The 21,536-nt window shown below is 27.6% G+C and overlaps 1 protein-coding gene across 1 annotated transcript in view; it reads left to right on the forward strand.

Annotated features, from left to right (window-relative positions):
• Sol1 (CUB domain-containing protein Sol1) overlaps positions 1–21,536 on the forward strand; it is a 395,528-nt gene that overhangs the window by 258,030 nt on the left and 115,962 nt on the right. The gene's annotated exons all lie outside the window — the stretch shown is intronic.

Below are 21,536 nucleotides of genomic sequence, written 5' to 3' on the forward strand. Positions count from 1 at the left end.
GTGTTTTGTGTTTTGTATTTTGTATTGTGTTGCGTTGCGTTTGTATTTAATTCGAAAACGAAACAGATTTGCGTAGAATCTTTTCTATTCTTCTTTCCTCTTTTTTTTTTGTGCTCATTTCTTTTACGAAAATTTTCATTCATACAAAAAAAAAAAAAAAATTCAAAGAGTTCGTAAATTTGTTAATGAATGAGAAAAATACAGAGAAGAAATAACATGGATAAATAAATAAAAAGAAAAACAATGAGAAAGAAAATGATATATATATATAAAGATATATATAAGAGTGCATTATCGGTTTTCTATATTTTCTTCAAGGATTCTCACCTTTCGGTCTCTTGGCCCTTTGTCTTTAAAGACGAGACGATCTCACTCGATTTAAAGAATCGTTTCGACTTTCTTTTAACCCCTAACTCTAACACCTAAACCCCCATTTTCTCTCACTCCGACTAACCGCTCCGTCCCCCCCCCCCGCCCCGCCCCGCCGCCCTCAAAAAAACCCTTTTCATTTTACGTGAAAGCGATTGTTTTCGTTTGCTGGTGAAAACGTTCCAAAAGAAAAGAATAAGAAAAGAAAAAAGAAGTGGAAGAATCGAAGAAAAAGCGGTGGTGGGGGTGGGGGGATGTCGAGAAACGTTCTAGTGAGTGAAAGAGAGGATGAGAGGAAATTATGGAGACAAAGTGGGCTGAAAAGAGACAGAAGATACTTGCTGCTGGTGGTGCTTTTCTACCAAGAGACACAACAATGCCAGGATTCAAGCACGAATTCAAGGAGCAGCATCTCGTGTCAAACCTTTTTCTTTTCTTTTCTTTTCTTTTTATACTCTCACTCCTTTCTTATTTTTATCTTTCTCCATTCTATCTGTGTTTTTTTTTCTTTTTTTTTTTTTCTTCTTCTGGTAAAAGTAATTTCAAGGATTATTGGACGAAATTTTACCTGTCATTTTTAATCGTTACGATCAAATCAATTTTTTATTCGTAAATAACATTTTTCAATCTTATTTTTTCTTTTTAATTTTTATTTTTATTTTTACTTTTATTTTATTTCTATTATATATATATTATATAATTAATTGATATTTTTTTTTTAATTAACTAATATACTGTCCCTTTAATTTATTCTATAAACAAAAAATAAAATAGACTTTTCTTATATACCAATTACAAAATAATAAACGATCCATTTATATTATATAATATCATAATTATTTGTATCAAATTATTATCATCATTTACATTTATTTTTATCAATAACTTTACGTAACAGTCTATTTTTTAATTTGCAACGTTCCTCGATTAATTAGGTGGAATATCTTAAAGAATATGGACATGCAAAAATAACAAAAGTGAGATAATGAGTTGAAGGATTAATTTAAACTAAATAAAAAAAAAAAAAAAGACTTTTTTACACCAATTACAAAATAATAAACGATCCATTTCTATTATATTAATATTACAATTATTTGTATCAAATCATTATCATCATTTACATTTATTTTTATCAATAACTTTACGTAACAGTCTATTTTTCAGTTTGCAACGTTCTTCGATAAATTAGGTGGAATATCTTAAGGAATATGGACAAGCAAGGAGAGAGAGAGAGAGAGAGAGTGAGAGAGAGAGAGAGTAGAAGTGAGAGAGTGAGTTGAAGGGTTGGGTCAGGAACGATTGCGTTCATATATTAATGCCTAGGGTGGCCAAGTGGTGGCTCGTTAATAATTCTGGCGACCCCTTCATGGCCGACCAAGCTGAAACGATATCTACCTTGCCTCCGGCCCGTAACACGAGCTACTTACCTAGTATACTCCTCTACGTACATCAACGTCCTTCTCTATCTCACACCCTTATTCTCTCAACCCTTCCCTTAACCCTTCTCTCTCTCTCTCTCTCTCTCACTCACTCACTCACTCTCTCAAATTCTCTAACAGTTTGTGTCTTGCATATCCACTTGAGAAAACGTGAGCATGAATACGTGAAGTAAGATCAAGCAAGATATTCGAATCATCTTTGAACAATGTGGAGGTGTTTGTGTTGTGTGTGTGTATGTATGTGGTTTCATCCTCCTGTTTCCCTTCCCCTCGTATCCATATAGTTTTCTTTATTTTGACATTATTTTTACATTCGTTTGAATTAATCGAGAATTATTCTAAATGGGTCAAGTGGGGGATTATTTTAGTTAATTTTATTAAATTAACAACTAAGTTCTTATAACTTGTCTTTCATTTTTAACAAGGGACAATACATATATAATTATTTAATAATAATAAATTATATATGTGGGATGAACGCACATATTTTTCGTGTTAGATGTAAGTCTATAGGAAATAATATGCGTTAGGACAGAGAGCCATTGATGGCTCAGTTGGTTGGGTTCCTTCCCATAACCTCCTGAAGCGAGTTCGAGTCCCGGTACGTGTCCCCCTAAAAATTCGAGGGCCCTTTTTTTTTCCACGAAAGAGTACTTATATTATAATAAATTATATTTAATAATGTAATATTTATTGTAATAAAATAATATTTAATATTATTATTATAATTATATTTTATATTTATTTATATTTATATAATTATATTATACTGTATTAATATTATCTGGTATTTTATCATTAAAAATGTTATATTATTAAATATAATTTATTATAATTTTTTAATTATTTAATAATAGTAAATTATATATGTGGGATGAGCGCCTTCATGCTAAACTTGTTAAGTGTTCGTGAAAAGGGATTGTTTGGTAGTTGACCAATTTAATATATCGAAATATTCATTCAAGACGACTGTGGTAAATAATAATTATTTGAATATTACTACGCTCTATTTTTGTTTCTTTTAAATAATTTTTTCGAATAAAATTAAACGCTTTAAATGAGAACGTTAGCGAGATTTTTCATGATATCAATTTTGTGTATAATTTTACTACGTGTATTTGTTTTTTTTTTTTTTTTTTATCATTTTCATTTTCGATACGAGATAATCTTCGTGTTAAATGTATATCTATAGGAAATAAGATACGTTTGGTCAGTGGCCCTTGATGGCTCAGTGTTTGGGTTCCCTCCTGAAATCCCTTAAATAAAGCGAGTTCGAGTCCCGATTCATGTTCCCCTAAAAATTCGAGGGCCCTTTTTTTTCCACGAAAGAGTACTTATATTATAATAAATTATATTTAATAATATAATATTTACAGTAATAAAATAATATTTAATATTATTATAATTATATTTTATATTTATTTATATTTATATAATTATATTATACTGTATTAATATTATCTGGTATTTTATCATTATAAATGTTATATTATTAAATATAATTTATTATAATTTTTTAATTATTTAATAATAGTAAATTATATATGTGGGATGAGCGCCTTCATGCTAAACTTGTTAAGTGTTCGTGAAAAGGGATTGTTTGGTAGTTGACCAATTTAATATATCGAAATATTCATTCAAGACGTCTGTGGTAAATAATTACTACTACGTCTCTATTTTTTTATTACGTACTCTATTTTTTTAATACGTACTACGCTCTATTTTTTTTCTTTTAAATAATTTTTTCGAATAAAATTGAATTCTTTAAAAGAGAACGTTTGCGAGATTTTTCGTGATATCAATTTTGTGTATAATTTTACTACGTGTATTTGTTTTTTTTATCATTTTTATTCTCGATACGAGAAAATCTTCGTGTTAGATGTAAACCTATGGGAAATAATATGCGATAGATTTATTTTAAGTATTAAGTTATTAATATTTTTCAACATATATATGTTTAACTCGTATTGGAGATATTTATCCTATTTACAAATTGAATTTATATTATAAATATCGTTGAGAGAGAGAGAGAGAGAGAGAGAGAGAGAGAGAGAGAAATTTTAATTGAGTATACAAAGAAAATAAAAAATAAAACAAAAATTAACGTGTACATCGAATAAATACATCAAATAAAGTGCATAAGTTTGATTATTTTTGTAAATCGATTTAAACAAAAAAAATTTTCAAAAGGATTTGCTTGTATCATCATCACCATCATCATCATCATCATCATCATCATCATCATCATCATCATCATCATCATCATCATCATCATCATCATCATCATCATCATCATCATCATCATCATCATCATCATCATCATAACCATCATCATTGTTGTTAAAATATTCTTTTTTAAAAGGCCAAATAACGAAGCAGATTAATTGAAATTCGACGTGAATTTCACTCTCTCACTCTCTCCTTTTCTCTCTCAACGTCAATCAATTTTAACTCATAGAGTAAATCCCTGGTGACGTGTATGTACGTAGGTGAAACAGAAACGACGTATAGCACGGCTTTCAGACTTTCAATTAAATTGAGAAAGTCTGCTCGTTCCACTGTCTACTGTTCGTCTATCCTCTCCTTTTATTTTATTTTTCCCCCCTTTATTTTTATATATATATATATATATTTCTTTTCTGAACCCTCTTCTCAATTTTTATTTCTCATCTTTCATTATTTTTGATTTTATTTTTCATTTGATTTTTGTTTTTGTTTTTTATTTATCCAATTAAATTACTCAAATACATCGACAGATCAAAATGAACGACGAAATTTTCTTTCTAATGTTCAATCAAAAAGAAATTTAATTGAATTTACTATTGAACTATTATTGTTTGATTTCCAATCGCCAAAATGTTATTGAATAAATAAATATGTGAACATGTGTCTATGTGTGTATATGCATTTGATCATTATTTTTTTGCATAAACAAATTTACTCCTTTTTTATCCTCCAAATAAAAATCCGAAATACGTGGTAGGCTTTGTTTTTTTATTTGTTCTTTTATTTCTTTTTTTTTTCTTTCTCCAAACCATGTGATATGTTTAAAAAAATATCACACGACTATACCTCTTTCAACGCTACGATTCAACTGTATTTCAGTTATTTTATTTATTAGATTAACCCTTTAAGCAGCACGCTCGAATTAACTAAATCGGCCGATTTCTGCGCGCTCGAGTTAACTCGAGCGGCCTATTATTTTATATTTCCATGATTTTTTACACTCAAATATAATAGAAAATTAAAAATCAAAATGTGAAAGCAAAGAAAAAGAATCGTTCTTTTTTTTTTCGAAAAAATGTTTTCTCCGAAATAGTAATTCGAAATGAAAGATTAAAAAGTTGACGTACGTGTAACACTGCAATATTCGGCTCTTCTCTGCAATGTGAAACAAAATCCAAAATTAACATAAAAATAATGATTATTTTTGTATTTTTTTTTGTCAAAACAATGTTCTAAACTATTTAATTAAATTAGATGAGTGTAAAATGATCAAATTTAAAAATAATGAGTCAATTTGATTTACATTTGTCAAAATAAACATACCACGTAAACATTTGTAAATACTAAGAAGTAAAAAAGAATAAAAATAATTATACATTTTTATACAGTTGTACAGTTAATACTATTGAAAAATGAACTTACGTATTAAAAAAAAAAAAAGACAATAATTTAATTTTTTCTCAAAATATCGTATGAATGAAATAATAAATGAGTCTAATTTACGTTGAATTCTGCCAATTAAGCCGAGTTTACAAAATTTTGTAATATTCTTCTTTTTCTTTTCTAAGTAACCCATTCGTAATAAAAAGAAATAAAATAAAAGAAAAGAAAAGAAAAGAAAAGAAAGGAAAAGCAAAAAGATAAACAACTCATTAATATTCGTCGTGTATTTTGGTCAATGACCATTATGGGTGATGCAAAAGGGCCGATTCAATGACCCGTTCATTCTCTCTCTCTCTCTCTCTCTCTCTCTTTCTCTCTCCTTCTCCCAACACAGTCAGTCGTCATGAGAGTAGTAAAGCCTGAAGCGTGCTTAAACAGGTGGAAGCTAGTATGCATCCTAGCAAAGGAAATTAATCAAGCGGCTCTGTATGCGGCTTGCACCTCTACACCTGAACTGAAATTGAAGTGCCGAGGTTGGACGAACCGCCTACAGTTTCTATGGTTCCCTCTTGCGATGCACGAGTTGAATATTATGCGGATTACTCGAGCGCAACTTGCCGACCAAGATGTGGAAATTCCTATCGTTTATGCATAATCGATTTTACCATTTATACCTTTACAATATGCACAATTATATATATGTATACATATATATATCGTTTCATTTGATTGTTTCCAATATTCCTAAGAAGAAATGAATTAGGTTTATATATATATATATTTAAACTGTTTTCATATATTATTTTATAAGTATAAAATATATAATATATATAAAATTAAAATATAAATATATAATATATAAAAATAAAATATATATAATAATCTATAAAAAATTATTAATAATATTATTTAAATAATAATATATAATATATATAAAATATTTGCATATAATTATATATTATATAATATAGGTAATATAATAAACTAAATAGGTAGAATAATATAGGTAATATATATTATATATATTATATATATATATATAATATTTATATAATATATATTTAATATATTATTAATATAATAGTATATAATATACTTTGTAATGAATCTATTCAATGTGTAATTAAAATCAATTGAACTAATTCAAGCAGGTTTTAAGCATCGACAATTGACAATTCTTTTCATAAAAAATTGCAAATAAAATCAAGAAAGAAAAAAATTAAAAAGGAAAATCAAGCAAACGTCATTTAAATGAATGACGAAGAAATATAGAAACAAAAACAAAAAAGATTAGAAATATAACCTGTCTCTAATAATTGACATATTCGATATCAGAAAATTAGATCTGTTCTCGTTCGTAAGTTGCATGCTAAATGTACTTTGATCGCAGTAATTCTCAATAAAATGTAATCGATCGAGGTTTTCGGTCGCAGCTGCAAGCATCCCTAGTAAAGTAGATGAGTAAAGAAACTGGAGGTATTAGACGGATCCAGGTGTTGGTTTAAATCGACGAATTTCTATCGTTAAGTTTATAAACTCGCTAGAGATTGAAATCGTAACAAGAAGGGAAGAAGAAAGGGTAGAAGGGTTCCTAATATGTATCGTAGGTCTCATATCGTCAACTAACGATCAATTTTACCACATTTATTTCATTAACCCATTCAAGTGCTATAAATTTATATACGTGTTTGTTAATAGTAAATGGAAAATAATCTAATGTTGATTTAACGTATTGAACGTATTATATTTAATTTTGTTATATGAAGATTATATTAAGAAACACAATGTTTCTAATTATTAATTATATTATTTATTATTAGAATTTAATTATAATAGTACCACATTTATTTCTCTAACCCATTCAGTGCTATAAATTCATATACGTGTTTATTAATATGAATTTTAAGTAATCTACTATATTAGTTTAACGTATTGAACGTACTGTATTTAATTTTGTCATATGAAAATTATATTTAAAAACAAATTTTTAATTATTAAATATATTATTTATTATTAGGATTTAATTAAAAATATTGATAAATAGAAATAGTAGCACTAGTAATAAATGATTTCGTTTTAACAATTTCAAATACTTCAATACTCAAAATGTTAAATCATTCTTCATAAGAATATGCAATTCTACTTTGCATATTGCATATAAAAAAAATATTATAACAAGATACCTCATGACAATGTTATCGTAAATATGTTAGTTATCCTTTCTTAATATTTTTAATTTTGTTAATTTAATGTTCGTTTATTAGTTATCGCACACACAAAAGTATTTGATAGATAGTATAATAATAATTGAAATTTGAAATTTTCCACTGTGTGAAAAATAGGGCGAAAAAAAAAAAAGATAAAAGAGAGATAACTAGATCTTAAGGAATTTTCATTCGAAAAGCAACCCCGGGTGTTTGCAAAAGTTAAACGAACGGAGAAACGAAGGAAGGAAGGAAGCAAGGAAGCAAGAAAGGAAGGAAGGAAGGAAGGAAAGGGAACGTTTGAACGATAACAATGAAATCCCTTTTTCGAACGAGGACGCTTAAGAGTGAAGTTAGGTGTTCACGATGGCGAACGTCTACTATGAGAGACGCATCTCCTGGAAGCTTCAGGAACGCCATTCCCAACCATCTCTTACCCTTATAGTAGAAGGAAATATAAATTTTATTCGATAGTTGGCGCCATGGCAAACCCAATGAGCTGAATACTATGTGTGTGTATTATATGTTATGTCGGTTTGTGTGTGAGTATGCATTTCAATGAAATTTTCTTTATCGTTAACCTATCGATATTGAAAAAAAAAAAAAAATAAATAAAACGAAAAGAAGAAGAAGAAGAAGAAGAAAAAGGAGGAAGACAAATAAAAAAATATAATAGTAACATCATCAGGATCAAGATCCTGGAATATTTTCACGATCTCATCATCTTTGTACTAGTCCTGCGTGAAATATCTTGAGATATTGCTTGCATTTTGTACATCATAAAGAAAACTAGAGATATAACAAAACATAGAACACGCATACATGCATATATATATATAGATAGATGCATACGTAAGTATGCAAACAACAACACGTGTAAAAGAATGACAGAAGTTGGTAAGGAGGGTTGTGTTGTGTTATGTTGTGTTGTATTTTTCTTCGATTCGCAGAGTGGTGCCTGGCTTGATGAACACTTCTTTTTTTTTTTTTTTATTTCTTCCTTTCTTTTTTTTTCTTCTTGCCTGTGAGAAAAAAAAACCAAGAGGTAGAAATAGTAAAGAATATAAAGAAGAAAAAGAAATAGTTTTCAACGATGCTTCGTTTCGAAGCATCTAGGAGACGTCAACTTTTGCCCGTGAGCCGTTTGAATTACCATAGAAAATGCCCAGGGCCAAAAATATTATTCTAGAAGTGTTTTCGAAGAAAATATGACGATATACGTTGTTGTTGTTGTATACGTGTATGTGTGTATGGGGGAAAAAAATTACAAGGTATGCGAAAATATATATATCGTTTGAAAACGATGTATACTTTCGATGTTAGACAATTTTTCTACTACGTACGTATCATTTTGAAAGATTCAAATATTTCTATAGATTTGCGATCAACACACATATACATACATACACACACACACGTATGCATATAAAACTATGAATGTTTATGATGTATGATATTTATGACGGTGTATCACTTTTTAAGAGCACTAAACGTCAAAACGAATAAGAGACCGCCTAGTAAACACGTGAATGTTTTTACAAAAGCTACAAATGTTTCTCTTTCTTCTTCTTCTTCTTCTTTTTCATTTTTTTCTTTTTCCTCTTTTTATATCCCTTTTTTTTTTACGTTTGAAAAATTTCAACGAAATTTTTCTTTATCCTTTTTTTTTTTTGTTGGGGGTTGGGCAGCGGAGGGTTTTTTACTTTTTATCATTTTGATCGTGAAGAAAAATTGTTCGAGAAAAGAATTAGAAGGGTCTTTCTTTTCTTTTCTATTTTTTTTTTTTTTTGTAGTTTTTAAATGTTAAATCTTGAAGAAGAAATGTATTAAACATTTCTAGGGATATATGTATAAATATATGTATACAACAATCCTTGTGTTTACATGATGCAGCAGGTGCATACATACCGCTCCGTATCTGTCATGCTTTACTCGTAACGACGTTGTCTCTCTCTCTCTCTCTTTATTTATCTATCTTTCTCTTTCTTTTCTTGTATATTTTTCGAGAGACTCGAGTAAGTATCGAGTTAAGCTGCTGTCACTCTGAAAAGATGTTCCTTGCACTTTTAGAAAGTTAAAGGGAAAACAAAACCTCGATAGATCGACTAAAAAAATGAAAAAAAGAGAGAGAGAGGAATAGAGAAACCTTTCTGGTTTTTTTTTTTTTTTAGGTTGTTGTATCCTTGTCATAATGATTACACTCTAAAACGCAGATCGGTTTTTAAAAGAAACAAAAAAATGAAATTCTCGACTTTTTCTTCTTCTATTACTACTACTAATACTACTACTACTACACCTCTTATTCCTCCTCTTCACCTAGGATTTAGTTCTCGTCACGTATTTTCTATCTTTTTTCTTTTTCTTTTTTTACCCTGAAAGAGAAAAAACACAAAAGGAAAAAAAAATGTAAAACAGATCGAGTATTAAAGATTTTCTGTTTTTTTTTTGTTGTTGTTCTTTCTCTATCCTCACGATACATACACACAAATGCATTTCAAATTGCATATACAGTTCAATTTTTTTGTTTTTTTAATACAAACTCGTAAGCATATAAATGAATTAAAAAAAAAAAAAAAAAAGAAAAAGGAATAATATAGTTGAAATAATTTACATTTTATTTATTCAAAATACTCTGTTACCATGTTACCCTATTGGTGGAATAATAATTTTTGTGTTATAGAGAATTGTTTATTAAATATATCTTCTTCTTTTTTCTTTCATTCTTGGTTTGAGAGTAGTTCATTTTTTTTTTAATTTTTTTTTTTACGTAAGTTTTTTGAATTTTATATATGTGTGTGTGTCTATTATGTATATTTTGGGAAAGTCACATATTAGTAATACATTCGCTATTACGTTTACATTTCTCGTTCAGTAGTAAGAGCGTGTGATGAAAATCCCTTCGTAGATAGCGCGGAAGCCTTCATAATCCCTTTCTAAATGTTTACAACGTTGTACCATCAAGAGATTAAAGTTCTGCATAAATATGCATATACGAATCGCGTGTGCGACAGGTAGAATCGTGTTTAATACCAACCTGGAACGTGGTGCATGCGTTTTAAGTGCACAACACATATATACATATACAATACTAATACGTATAGTATATCTATATCTTTATATATATATATAAATAAATACGTATAGTCTAAGTATAATACAAGTATATAAGTTTCTAAAGTGTATACATACGTATCATACAAGTGGTAAATTCTATAGGAAAGTAGTTATGGTATATCCTTACTCATGCCGCGACAAAAAGTGTGCTTACCTATAGTTATAGGTAACTCCTTTCACGAGACGTTGTGTTGCGAATTATGGCAACCTGAAATGCTATCGCGTGACATACTCAAATCAATTTTAATTGGAGAAAGAGTGAGAGAGAAAGAGAAGGAGAGAGAGAGAGAAAAGGAGAGAGAGAGAATTATTCCATGGTATTATACTATACCTTACTTCATGTTTCTTTTTATTTTTTTTATTTTTTTCGTGGACTCTTAGAAAGCCAAAAAAAAAAAAAAAAAAAAGGAGAGATAAATTTTTCAAAAGAAAATTTCTTCAAGCACCAGGTATGCCTTTTAAATTTAGGAAGTATTATTATTTATTTTTTTTATTTCTTCTTTTTTTTTTTTTTTTATACATGAAACACGTTGTCGCGTGTCGTACTCTAATCGAATTTCAATTTTAAAAAGAGAATGAATCTTATAATGGTATTACATTATACATGCTTCGTTTCATTTTTTTTCTTTTTTCTAGATTATAGAAAAAGAAGCAGTTTATTTTGTTATTTTTTTTTTTTTTTTTTTTTTTTTTTTTTTTTAGATAATATTGCAATAAGAAAAGGAGACACTTTAAAAGTGTACTACAAAATTATTCCTAGAAATTTAAATATATATTTTTGATATCTTATACTTGTGAATATTATTACGATAGTAATATAATAAAATATATATATATATATATATAATTTTTTTTTTTTTTATAAAATTCAAACGTTTCACAAGACAAGAAGAGAAACGATATTTTCGCGAATATTACCAAGCTCTGGTGATATTCGAAAAGTTTTTCAATCAAGAACTCTCCTAGCTAAGTTTTTTACTTTCCGGTTTTCTTTTCTCTTACTTATCCTTTCTCTCTCTCTCTCTCTTTCTCTTTTTTCCCCATTTCTTATTCTCTTAAACTATTCTTTTCGAATCGATGAAGAAAAAAAGAACAGAAAAAAGACATACAGAATCACACACACGAACACATACGCACCCACACACATATATATATTCTTAACTCTTACATACACATTTTACGCATCTCTCTCTCTCTCTCTCTCTCTCTCTCTCTCTCTCTCTCTTTCTCTCGATACGTGGAAAAAATCTGTCTATCTTTCTTTCTCCTTTAAAACATAGTTCAAACTACTGTTAGGAATCATCCCCCTCCTTTTCCCTTTCCCTGAACGATGAAAGTTCAAGCAAGAACACTTGAAAGGCTTTATCATGACATTAGTCGAACTGAACTGGTGCTCACCCCCTACCCCACCCTCCCATACCCCTATCGCACGAGCTCACTATTATTTTCACCCTATTTTTAGATTTTATTTATTTTCTTTTTTTATTCTTTTCTTTTTTTTTTGGTATTATCGTAAAAATCGATCGTAAAGATAACAAAATAAAAGAAAATATATATATATATATACATGTATATATATTCAAAGGGAAAAAATAGAAGAATCAAAGGTGTAAAAATATTTTATTCAACGATCTGAACTCTCTCTCTCTCTCTCTCTGTCTCTCCCTCTCCCCCAACAAAAGAATTGATTTTTCCGCCATAAATCCGAATAAACCTTTTCTCCCTGTTCTTTCAAGAAAAAAAAAAAAGAGAGAAAATATCTGTATGGTGGTTGGTTGGAAACTAGGATAAAACCATTAATGTTTCCTATACACGAGAGAGAGAAAGAGATAGAGATAGAGTGGAAAAAGGTTGAATTCGAACCTGTCTCACAACAACAACAAAAGATTTTTAATCATTTAGTAATAATAAATGTGATACAACCAAATCATAGAAAACAAAAAACAAAAAAAGTAAAGGAAGAAAGAAAATAAATTTTAATAAAGTAAAAAAAATAAATGAAATTCGGGATTGGGCGAAAACGAAGATAGAAATAAAAAAAATAAAAAAAACAGAAACAAATAATTTTCAACACGAAGTTATTAACCGGTCATAACAAATTAATAATTATAAATTTAATTAACAAATAATTAAATATATATATATATATTGAAAAAGATTTAAAACTACCCAAAAAAAAGAAAAGATAGAGAAAGAGAGACCTTTCAGTATAATATAAGGGTTGGTACGAGTTGGTTGGAAAATTGAAGGAGGAGGGCAAGGGCTCACTTAAAAACCAACCCTCCCCCCCCAAGTCCAGCAACCTTTATCGACCTTATGCGCAAGACTGAATTCTTTATACGAAAATAATGATGGCTGTGTAACGAGCCTCATCAAAACCTCCCCCCGCCCTCCTTTCCACAACCATTTCCCTCTCTCTCTACCACCTCATACTCTCACTCATTCACTCTTTTGCTTCTCCAACATTTCTGTGTTCTTTCATTTGCATGAGAGAATGTTGCCACTTCGTTAAAGCCCTTGACGTTTATTGCACTTGCTTTTGGACGCATATCGAGTAGGGTTTACACATACCCTACGAGTAGTCAATTTTATATACACATATATATATGCATACCATGTGTTTTTTCACTCGTATTTTCTTTTTTTTTTCGTTACGTTCGTTCATTCATTCGTTTATTCATTAATTCGTTCATTCATAATTATAAAAGTTGAATGAAACGTTGAATGTAATACACGTTTAAAGAGTCAAGTGGATTATACTTTTATTTTGTTTATTTTGTTGGTAAAAAGAAAATTTCCGTGTTTTTTTTTTTTTATTCATTATTGTTATTATTATTATTATTATTATTATTATTATTATTATTATTATTATTATTCGTTGAGAAAACGATAGTTGCCAAAGTAATTTCGCAAAAGTTAAATCGAGTAATTGATTAATTATCCTTGACGTAGTTTATTATTATCATCATCCTGGTATTTCGTAATAACATCCTTAACTTTTTAACGATCTTCAGTTTATCTTATACACCAAGTTAGTTAGACATGAATAATAATAATGATAATAATAATAACAATAATAATAATAATAATAATAGTAGTAGTAATTAGGTTGTTGAGATTGAATTTGACGTTGGGTATTACAAGTGTATATAACTCGTTGTATTAGATGGGTAATTGTTAATTAATGATAATCATATCATTATGAGAATAATAGTAATGAATAATAAAAAATTTCATAGAAAATATTTAACAAAGATAACATTGTAAAATTTGTAAATCTGAGATTGTTCTCTTTTGTTTCTTAAATTTGTACACAATTTTAAAAGACTTTAATACAAATTTTGTTAAATTATTTTATATAGAAGATAATCTCAATGTTTTATAAGAATATCGAATGAAATAGTTTAACAAACATTCTTTCACATACCAACTTTATAATATTAATTTTATTACATTACTTTTGAATTTTTTCATTTTATTCGTTTTAATTCTTTTCTCAAAATTCTTCAAATTGTTTTTCTCTTTTTGTTCTTTAAAATTAAACCGTGATAAACATTTCTGATCTATTTGAAATATTTTTCATGATAGTTTAACGTGAAAAATTTCATGAGAATGAACAAACGTGAAAGAAAAATAAAAAAAATAAAAAAACATGATTAAAATTGTTCAGTCCAACAAGTAATAATAATAATATAATTTATATAACATGTGTCACATTTAATACGTAATTATTAATTTACACAAACACACACATACATACATGTGTTATTTGAATAAATAATTATTAATCGTATGTATTTATTTGGTCATAAATTATACAATGAACAAGAAAAAGAAAAAACAATAAGAGAGAGAGAGAGAAATGTGAAATTTTGGTTGTACATTACAAAAGGACATTGAGCTTGGCAGTCGTTTGGCAAACGTGACCAAACTTGGACACGAATATTAATGATCGTGGTTAACCGTGTAGATAGAGATACCAAGTATAATAATAGTAAGTACTATCATTATATATATATATATATATATATATATATATATATATATATATATATATATATATATAAGTAAATAAGTGAAATTTAATATTACCATTATTTTTTCTTTTCATTTTCATTTTCATTTTCTTTTTCGTTTCAATTAAAACCATAAAAAGAAATCGTTTTTAAGTTGAAATTAGGTAATTTCATAGAAAACTTTGATAAGATTTTAAGATTATAATCTTATATATATGTGTGTGTGTGTGTATGTGTGTGTTAGAGTGTAGATCGTAAAAGTAAAAGACGATTGGTCCAAATGTGTTCATAGCTCGTTAACGAATAAACGAAATAAGCGAGTTATCTCATTAATAGCACCAGCATATTCCACTAGCATCCTAGTAACCTTTTTTATCGTATTGATTTTCGAAAAAATAATTATCTCTCCTATGATCATTTTTTTTTTTTTATCTAAAACGATTCTACTTTTTGACTAACTCAATATAAGTAGAAATAGAATAAGATGTTGCAACCTTTGAACGATAAAATGAAAAATACCCAGAACTAAAAAAAGAAAAAGAATACGTGAAATTAAACGTGTTTACGTTTAATGTGAAATTAAAAAACAAAGAGGAAAAAAAACGTATAGTAATAAAAATAAAAAAAATAAAAAACAAAAAACAAAAAGTTTTATCAAAACTCGACTCGATTTTTCGAGTTTACGACGACTTATATTTTTGAAACCAAAGAAATGCATTTTAACGTAATTAAGACGATCAACGTTAAGACCCCCTAGAAATATATTAAAAGTGGAAATAAAGAAAGGAAGAAAAGAACAGAAAAATAGGAAAAATAATAGAAAGAGAGAGAGAGAGAGAGAGAGAGAGAGAGAGAGAGAAGGAACTAGTCCTTTGCTTAGGTTCTCCACTATAATTACCTTGTTTGCATACGCCTGCAGTTCGTTTGAGGTTTCATTGTCCCGAGGATGGTTAAAAAAGAAAAAAAAGAAAAGAAGAGAAATAGAAAGAGAAAAATCGAAAGAAGAGTCCTGAGTTCAAAGTGTAAAAAGAAAAAGGACAAAAAAAAAATCAAAAAAATAAAAAACCCAACCACCAACCGAACCATTACGGGAGTCTCTCGTACTTTCGATTCTATCGATCGTAATCTCGAAGTTGAGTAGACCTCGAATTTTTCGGAATCTGTTAACGTTTGTTGACCAGTCGGCCGGGTCATGGGGGGGGGGTCAGAAAGGGTGAGGGAGTGTACGGGGAGGAAAAAGGATTGGCTTTTGTACACGTACAAAAAAAAGGTAAAAAAGTCAAAAAAAAAAATAAAAAGATCAACGACAAAATCGATCAACCAGTTTCCATTCAAAAGTTTCATGCAATTTGATTTTTAGGAAAAAGGTATGAAGAAAATCAATTTTAACGAAATAATAAGAATAATATTAATAATAGTACTATAAAAATTAATAAATAATATTCTATATAATAATATATTGACTCCTTAAGTTGCACGCTCGAGGTAACTCTAGCGACGTTGTATTACGTTGAGCCAAAATTGTTACTTAAGGGGTAAAAAACATAATTTATAACTATAATTATATATATATATACTATTTTAATAATATTACATATAATATTATAATAATTTATATAAAATTAAAATATAAATACATATATAATATATAAAATATTATTATAATATATATAAAATATAAAAATAAAATATCTAATAATGTATATAAAATTTTGTATATAATAAATATAATAAAAATAATATAATAAATATTATACTATTTTAATACTAATTTATAATTATAAATATATATATATATATAATATTATAAAATAATATATATAATAATTCAAATACAAATATATAATATATAAAAAATAATATTATAATATATATATAAAATATACAAATAACATATATAATATATAAAATTATGTATATAAAATAAATATAATAAAAATAAATTTATATTATAATATAAATAATATATTTATATGTACCTAATAATATATTATATATATATAATCATAATAGAAAGGAAAAATCTGTGAAAAAAGGCTGTCGAAATTACGATTTATATTTTTTCTTGTTAATATATACATGTACAAGAAATAAAAAAAAAAAAGAAAGAAAAGAAATCAATTATGAATAAAAAAGAAAAACCAATGTCTTCTTTATGATGGTAACTAATGCGAATGATAATTCGTTCTATACAAAGAGATACGAAAGATGGGGAAAAAAGTGGGGAAGGTAAGGGAATAAACGAGCTGTCATTATCACTTTTTGCAAACAACTTCCGTACATTTGTCGTTGTCGTTGTCACATCGTCTAGCATGTTTTCATATTTTAACGATGTTACGAGAAAACGAATATATTCCTGTGAATAGTAATCTTCCTCCCTATTTCTTTCTTACCTTTCCTTCTATATATATATATATATAGACTATAGTTTTTCTTTATTCTTTTTTTTGACAATCTTTCTATCAACGAAAGGAAACATCTATTTTATATTTATCAAATTTCAATTTACAAATCCTACGACCTATTTTCTTTTCTCTTCTTGTTCACTTTTTTACTATACTTTATCTTTCCACTTTAGAAAAAAGTGGGCTTTTGAAAAACCCAGTTTGAAATTGTAAGCATAATAAATCGATTCTATGAAAAAGAGAAGATTCAATAAAAAAATAAAAAAAAGAAAAGAAAAAAAAAATAAGTAAAAGAGAGTCGTTTTGAAATTTGTAACGAATAAAAAGTGTCGTCTATTCATTCATCTCGTAACAGATATTAATGACGATATTAATGAGATTATTAGTCTAGAAAAAGGTTACGAGCTAACTAACGTCATTATTTCTCATGGTATAATAATGCAATCAAAGTTGTAGTACCAATGATATTTTCTTTTCTTTTTTTTTTGTTTTTCTATTATTTTATTCTTCTACTTTTTTACACTCTGTTCTAATACTTTCTCATTCAACTCTCTCAATTTTCTCTCTCTCTCTCTCTCTCTTTCTCTCTCAGTTTATTTCTCTGAACTATAAAGTACGACAATATTCCGACAAAGCATTAACGTGATCTGTGTAAGCAACGTGAGGGCCCTGACTACCAGCAGTGTGCTACACAGCATGCACTTCCATGCTTCTACCACTGACACATAAATAATGCAAAACGCTCCTAAAACCAAGCCGTTCACGTAGAACCAATACGTTCCTTCGAACGGAAACTCTCTTACATATACATACATATACATATATATACATATATATATATAGAAGACCTTTATTCGGCATACCTTATAGTACATTTTAACACACAAACGCAACACAATTTCGAAGAAGCTTCTATTCCTCAACCTCCACCTTAAACTCCACTCTTGTTTCCTTCTGTTCTCTAGGTACTACATACATACCTTCGTAGTAGTACCTACCTTTCGATTTGGTTTCCCACAATTCGAGAGACTTACCATGATCTCGATATCTCAAGACGATTTATCGCGTGTAAAAACTCACCGCATCATTTTGTTCGTTTACTTTGCCAACATCCATTCTATTATTCTTGTGATCAATACAACACCTGTTTAACTCTATAACATTTTATATTTTACTTAGTAAAAATAATATCTTATAATTAATATAATAATTATATAATTAATATAATAATAATAATATTATATAACTACATTAATATTATAATATAATAATATTATATAATTATAATAATATTATAATTTAAAAATATTATAATATAATAAAACTATATAATTATAATAATATTATAATATAATAATAATAATATAATATAACATTTTATTTTTTACTTATTAGAAATAATATTTTATAATTAATATAATAATATATAATAACTATATAATTAATAAAATAATAATATAATAATATAACATTCTATTTTACTTATTAGAAATAATATTTTATAATTAATCTTATAATATAATAATAATATTATATAATTATAAATTTAAATTTAATAATTATAATAATATATTATATAATAATAATATTATACACGTTATTTTTTTTTTTTATCTTTCTAAATAGTTTTAGCTCGTGCTAGTGAAGGATTTGTTAAGAAAATGAGATGAGAGAGAAAAAAGAATGAAAAAACAAGGAGAGCTTTCTAAAAGTTTGTTTTCTCTCTCTCTCTTTTTCTCTCTCTCTCTCTCTCTCTCTCTCTCTTTTACTAAAAGGACGAAAAAATATTTCAACGTCGATCTTTAGAAAGGTTCCACACCAGATTTATCTTTTTTTTTTCTTTTTCTTTTCCTTTAGTCCTTTTACCTTTTATACTATTTTTTTTTTTTCGTGATTTACTCGAAGAAAAGGGGCAAGGGATTTAGAATACCTACATCGTCAACGTCACCTAAGAGTAATGAACTCCACCTTTCGATTCGTTGCAACATAGAGAGGCGACCAATAGTGCAATCGTATTCCGTTACTCTCACGGGTATTCAATCGACCTAAGTCGATAAGTGTAATCCGATTTGGCGCATTTCGATTGCCGTAATGCATACTTTATATTCGCATTCTTTCTCTCTTTATCTCTTTCTCTTTCTCTTTCTCTTTCTCTTTCTCTTTCTCTTGTGGATTAACATTATAACCAAAGAGAGAAAGGGATGGATGGATGGATGGATGGATGGATGGATGGATAAAACGCATCGTAGAAAAATTCACTCGAAATTTGCTCTCTCCTTTTGTGTTTTTTTTTTTGCGGTGAAGTTCGAACAATTAACAAACGATTTTCCAAATTTTCTTTCTCTCTTTTTTTCTTGTTTTTTTTCGGAATAAGTTGAAACAGAGTGTCAACTGTTGGGAATGTAAAAAAAAAATTGATTGATAATTTCTTGACAAAAAAAAAAAAAAGAAAAAACCAATACAATTTCAATTACCAGAGACAATGAACGAATTGAAGAAAAAAAAAACAAAACAAAAAAGAAAGAAAATCTCAATTTCTCTACTCCTCTATCTCTCTTTCTCATTCTCATTAGAAAAGTAAGTTGAATCGAGAGGTAAACATGTCAAGGGTGCCTTCATTAAAAGCTACTGAGAAAAATAAAGCAAGTAGGAAGGAAAGAATGGATGAATGAATGAATGAATGAAAGAAAAGAAAAGAAAAGAAAAGAAAATAAATAGATGAGTCGAAGTTTCTTTATCAAGCAAATTTGATGAAAACGAAGTTACGAAGAGAAAAAGAGAGAGGGAGAGAGAGAGAGTGAGAGAAAAGTATCAAATGTTGAACACGAAACATCTGGGAAAATGCAAACTCGATGGGGTAACTCGAGAGAAAGAGAAAGAGAAAGAGAGAGAGAGAAAGAAAGAGAGAGAGAGAGAGAGAGAGAGAAAGAGAAACGTTCCGCCTTTCAAGTTTTTCTAATAACAGTCGAAGAAATACGAGAGAAATCTTAGAAGTTAATGATTTATGCTTTACTTTGACTCTTCTCTCTAACTCTTTCTCTATTTCCACCCTTATATATCCCTATCCCTTTATTTTCCTTTCTATCTTAGCGATCTTTCATTCCTTTTAATTTCAAAGCTTCAAATTTATTGCGAATAAGAAATTCTATACCATTGGAATGGATAAAAAAAAAAGAAAAAAAAAGAAAAAGAAAATCGTTAACTCTTTGGTTACACATTTATTTAAAAATAAATTACTTTGATGATATTGTAATAATTTCAATTAATATTAAATATAATATTAAATATTATTATAATTAATTATAATAATAATTAAATATATTTAATATAATATAATTTTATTTAATAGAGTAATATATTTATTATTAATTATACTAATATAATATATTCAATATAATATAATTTTATTTAATAATAATATATTTATTATTAATTATAGTAATATAATATTTAATTATAATAATATAATATATGAAATATATATTATAATTCTATTTAATACTAATAATATAATTATTAGTAATTATAATAATGTATATATAATAATTAATCATAATAATATAATATATTCAATATATATATAATATAATTTTATTTTATAATAATATATTTATTAGTAATTATAATAATATAATAATTAATTTAAATAAAATCAAAATTACATATAACTTAGTTAAATCACTAGTTAAATCGTATATCAGTTCCAATGACGTATCAAAACGTCATGTGCATCTTTGTCCAAACAAATGCATGACGTACTAATACGTCAAATGTAACCAAAGGGTTAATAACCAGACAAGATTCGATTATAAATTCGATTTACATTTAAGATTTTTACATTGAATGATAGTTTGACGAATGGAATGTTGTTCGGTACAAAAATAAAAAGACATCAGACAGTTAGGTCAAGAATCGATGTATGTATATATGTATCTATGTATGTTGTGAGAGTATTTAAATGGTTCTGTGATATATGAAGTAGTTGGCACGCGATAACTGGAGTTATGTAAAACATGATTAAAATGAAAATAAAGATAAAAGAAAGATAGTGAACACACAGGAATAGTAGTAGTTGTAATAGTAGTAGGTATGGGTAAAGGGGTTAAGGAATAAAAAGAAGGAACTATATATATATAGTATATCCTTGGGGGAAGGATAATCTAAGTTCGTGAAGGGTCCGTGATTGTGCCATCTATTATTACTCGCACGAAGACCCGGTTATTTTATTATTGATGACTTTAGTCTACAGTAAGAGAGAGAGAGAGCGAGAGAGAGAGAGAGAGAGAGAGGAGGCAAGTGCCGCAAGTTCATCATAACCTACCCACGAAAGACATTTTCAAGGAAAGTGCTAACTTAGGGCTGCACGAAAAGGAAGGAAAG

Source organism: Polistes dominula, unplaced genomic scaffold, assembly GCF_049000335.1.
Source record: "Polistes dominula isolate Pdom_NZ unplaced genomic scaffold, Pdom_raw_medaka contig_27, whole genome shotgun sequence".
Lineage (NCBI taxonomy): Eukaryota > Metazoa > Arthropoda > Insecta > Hymenoptera > Vespidae > Polistes > Polistes dominula.